General features: G+C 39.1%; 1 pseudogene; it reads left to right on the plus strand.

Annotated features, from left to right (window-relative positions):
* The first annotated feature begins 2,768 nt into the window (after nt 1-2,768).
* On the plus strand, nt 2,769-4,199 carry LOC120573646 (annotated as a pseudogene).
* The last annotated feature ends 1,113 nt before the right edge of the window (nt 4,200-5,312 follow it).

Consider the following 5,312-nt stretch of genomic DNA (forward strand, 5'->3'; position numbering starts at 1 on the left):
TTTAACATTTTTACAGTATTTCACCAGATTCAACCATTTTGCCCTTGTAGGCCGATGCATGAAATTATAGTTATATTATGGAGCTCTGTGTGTGTGTGTGTGTGTGTGTGTGTTTTTGTGTGTGTGTGTGTGTTTGTGTGTGTGTGTGTGTGTGTTTGTGTGTGTGTGTGTGTGTGTGTGTGTGTGTGTGTGTGTGTGTGTGTGTGTGTGTGTGTGTGTGTGTGTGTGTGTGTGTGTGTGTGTGAGTTTTGCGTGAACCTGTAAGCAAGCAATGATCATTTTAGGGCTGAAAAAAGGCATCTTTTGAAGGATGCATTTCATGTGTCTTTGAAGACGTGCTTGAATAAAAACATTGTCTCCTGCATTTGCTGTAAACTGGCGCTTATCATTTCAAATGGTTTGTGGGACATGGTGGCCCTGAAGACTGGTCTCCCACTATGGACATCCCACAGGCTCCGGGTGGATTCCCCTTTGGACCGGTACACACCAGCCAAGTGTGAAGTCCCATGTATGTTAAAATCTCTTGAGCATCCACATCACTCCATCCTGAGATTGAACACCTCCCGTGTAGGTTTGTCATTTCCTGAATCAGCTGGATCAAGTCAAGAGTGAAGAAAAGGTCGAAAGAGGATGCCACATCATGGATTCTTGATATGGCATATCTTGTGGGCTCTGACATCATGCCGGTCGGTGCTTGAATGTTGCGCAGCGTCTCAGTATTAGATGGAGACCAGACTTGCCAATTCTTCACTGTCCATTCAATGTTAGGATGGACAGGATCTTCAGTGTCCTCTCCACTTTCAGAGGAAGGTTAGAGGCACTCACAGAGTTGGAGGACACCAGTGGCCATTTTGTCAGACCAGAAACTTGTGTCATCTTCAGATGAGTCCTGCAGTTGGCTGGAAGATTAAGGCTCCTTCTCTTTGCTCCAGGTCTGTCTCCTTCTCTAGAGCCAGGTGCATAAACACACTAATAGTTGTTTTTGTTTACAACTAAAGCAGGAGACAATGTTTTTATTCAAGCACGTCTTCAAAGACACATGAAATGCATCCTTCAAAAGAAACCCTTTTTTCACCCAGATTTACACAAACTCTCTCTCACACACAGACACACATGCACACACACACACACACACACACACGGCTCCATAATATAACTGGCAAAAGTAAGGTGCGCTTTTTTCACCACTAAAATTATCATTGTTTGTTTACAGATTTACACAAACTCTCTCTCACACACAGACATGCATACATGCACACACACACACACACACACACACACGCATACATACACACACACGCATACACACACACACACCCACACACACACACAAATATACATATATACACAGACACACACACACAGACACACACACACATACACACACATATACACACACACACATCCAAGCACACGACGCATACGCGATACTTGTAGCGATATACACACACACACACACACACACAGAGCTCCATAATATAACTATAATTTCATGCATCGGCCTACAAGGGCAAAATGGTTGAATCTGGTGAAATACTATAAAAATGTCAAATATGACTAGTTTTCTTCCAAATGAAATGCTGATATTACAGAATGCATGGTTTTATACTGTAAAGGCAGTGAGATCAAAACATGTGGTTATAATGGAAGTCAATGGGGCCATTTTTGCCTCGAAGGTGTCCAGAGGGAGTATCTGGAATTACATAAAAAATACTAATGCAATCAAATCAGTTTTGTTGCTTATCTTTGACATATCCAAGCCTCTAATCACCACCAAAGCCCCATCTACATATTATTCATTATATGGGAAAAAAATCTTTTTTTGTGTTTTTTTTTATAAATAATGACATACTTCAAATACATAAACTGGCATTTAAAGGGTTAAAATCCTGAAAATGATTGAATGTTTGGTGGTTTTGATTAGGTAAGAAGTTGTTTAAGTGATTCATGAAAAAAAAGCAGAAAAAAATATTGATATATGATGATTTAATAAGAGTTTTTGTGTGCATGGACATTTTTGCCTCGAAGGTGTCCAGAGGGTACAAAATGAATCATTTAAGTATAAAAGACATGTAAGAGTAAAAAACACTGGATTTAAAAAATTTGACTGAAAAGAAGGATTCCTACAAAATTTCATGCCATAAGAAGTAACACAGCAAAAATGATCACAAAATGAAAAAAAAACTTGAAAAATGTACAAAAATGACCGAAGAGGGCATGAGGGTTAAGTTAAATATGATCGTGTTATGAGAAGGCTTTGCATTAGGTTACACACATGAATATTAAGGGAACAGGGTGTGTATCCTGTTGTGACCTCACATGTAAGGGAAGCTTACTCGTTTCCAGTTGCAATTTGACCTTCACTTCCACCAGAGTTCAATCCAATTAAACTTTTAAACAATTAAACTGTGATCTGGGATCTCCAGGGTGCTGGAAGTTTCCCTTTCATTGGGGAAATTTTTATTGTTTGTGTCTTTTTAATTACTGCATGGCAAAAGAATACAAGCAGAAGAGAAGGTAGAGAGGTACCTTTGGTTTCCAAATGGGGTCTAAAAGACAACACATGGGGTAATTACTAGGAAGGGTTTGAAGAATTAGGGGTTATGGGTTCGGAAAGCTTGAAACGTGATGTGTAGAGCGAGGAAGGAAGGACATTAGTGACCAACAGAGACTGAGAGGGAGGGATGAAGCCAACAGTAGAAAGAGATAAATCAGTTGTATGACAGAGTTTGAGGCAGAGAGCTGAGGCCTCTCTCCTTCCACTGATGATGGAGACACAGAACGGAGCAGAGCTCTGCTTTCCACAACTCTTCAACACCTCCTGCAGGAAGCTGACACCTCCTTGGTTTGAAGTCATGTTCATTCACATTTTGCTCTACTCCATCTCTCTGCTCACTGTAGTGCTCAACCTGCTCGTCATCATCTCAGTCTCCCACTTCAGGCAAAGATTAATGTCTCAACAGTTGAAGTTTTAGATATATGAACCCTTTGTGTGAGTTTCAGGGTCCTGGTACTGTGCATGCTGGCTTGATGTCTCACTGTCAGGGCTTATTGGGGTGCTCGAAGGAGCCATTGATGATGTTAATTGTAATGTAACACCTGTTCTTCTCATACTGTGATAATTCAATTCAATTTTATTTATAGTATCAAATCATAACAGAGTTATCTCGAGACACTTTACAGATAGAGTAGGTGATAATCAAAACTGATTATATAATAATCAAACTGACTGCTCAGAATAAGGCCTGTTTCTATGACGGATCAGGAAAAAAACTCATGAGTGTTTTTGGAATGATTGTTTCCATTGTTTCAGAAAAAACTAACATAAAATGTTTGTCATTTAGATATGACGACTTGTTGGTTTAATGGTGCTTTTCTCTTTCCCTCCAGGCAGCTCCACACACCCACCAACATCCTCCTCCTCTCTCTGGCTGTCTCAGACCTTCTAGTGGGCCTCGTGCTGATGCCCGGAGAAATCCTCAGAAATACATCCTGCTGGTTCCTTGGTGACTTTGTGTGTTTTCTTTATAAATGTCTTTCATTTATCATTCCATACTCCTCAATAGGTGACATTGTGCTCATATCAGTTGACCGTTACGTTGCTATTTGTGACCCTCTGCATTACACCACCAGAATCACTGTCAACAGAGTTAAACTCTGTTTGTCTGTGTTGGCTCTATTCTTTGTTCTACAGCTTTCTCTTTGTGAAGGATGAACTGACTCAACCAGGGAGGTATAATTCCTGCTACGGAGAATGTGTGTTGGTCATTGACTATGTCACAGCAGTTGTTGATCTTGTTTTGGGCTTTATTGTTCCAGTTACTGTCATCATAACTCTGTATCTGAGAATATTTGCCGTGGCTGTGTCTCAGGCTCGTGCCATGCGCTCTCACATTACAGCTGTCACACTCCAGCATTCAGTGACTCCAAAGGCAAAGAAATCTGAGCTGAAAGCAGCCAGGACTCTTGGTGTTCTTGTAGTTGTGTTCATACTATGTTTCTGCCCATATTACGCTGTCTCTCTTGCAGATGACAACTTGGTGAATGCTTTATTTGCAACCTATGCTCTCTTCTATTGTCACTCTTGTCTAAACCCTGTGATCTATGCCTTGTTTTACCCCTGGTTTAGAAAAGCAGTTAAACTCATTGTAACTCTTCAGATACTGCAGCCTGGCTCCTCTGAGACCAACATAATGTAGAGAGGCGGTGGAGGGACTGAGATCAGACTCGGCCTAAGGACATAGGAATGAATATATTAATGCTGTTCAGTGATCACTTATTGTAAACAGAATGTAAATATATGCTTTCCTGTCTAAAAGTCTAAATTAAAAATGCCAGTGTTTTGCTTTTGGTTGTTGTGTATTTTTCCTCTCTGATGCTGCTGCATTTTAAGAGTCATAAGCACCACATACTGTTTTTGATGTCATCACATATTTTCACATGACACTTATAGACTATTTGTTTTACCAGTAAACCTTTTTTTTCTTTGTGATAGGAAACAGTTCAACCCAACACAACAAAAGAGCTACTAAAGCTTTGTATTCATGTCACTATATTGGTGAAAGCATCATCTGATTTGTGTCCATTTAGTTGCAAACAGAAATTACAGGCCTGCTGGGCTCCTGTTTCACTGAGAAAAGATGCCCCTGAACAGCCACACTTTCACATCAAGTACAGAAAAACATCAGCTGTGAACTGTAATTGTGTTTCACATAAAACTGTCAGTACAAAAAGATCTTGGCCCCTTTACAAAGTTGTTTTAATCATTTCAGTTTAGTGTCATTCATATGTGATCCCTGTATAACATATCTTGTCTTTATGACAGAATTATTTAAACCACAATGAAGTCCTGTTGCGAGAAGTAAAAAAAAAAGATTATTTGATAGGGTTTATCTACAGTTCATCAGACCATTGCATTGCATGTAATCATAGGACAGAGAAAGTTAAAGTTACACAAATGATGTAAAGTTGCAATTTTAAGTCAGTTTTATTAGAAAAATGATCAGAATTATTGTCATTCATTTAATTTTACCTAGCATAGTGATTTTTTATAAAATGACATGAAGTATGTTAATAAACAGAAGACATTCATAATGTAACATTGTGTCTTTATTGATTTTTTTTTTTTTCACAATAAGTGATATAATTTTGACTGGTCACAAAAATTATGAGATGACATGTTGAAAACTCCAGAACAAAAAACCTACAGTAAAAGTAAAAACTACAGTAACAGTATAAGCTTACAAAAGGGTTGGTGGGGGTTGAGAGAATCTGTTTAGCATGTCTCTAAGAACATGGGTTATCAGGGGTGG

Source organism: Perca fluviatilis, chromosome 14, assembly GCF_010015445.1.
Source record: "Perca fluviatilis chromosome 14, GENO_Pfluv_1.0, whole genome shotgun sequence".
Lineage (NCBI taxonomy): Eukaryota > Metazoa > Chordata > Actinopteri > Perciformes > Percidae > Perca > Perca fluviatilis.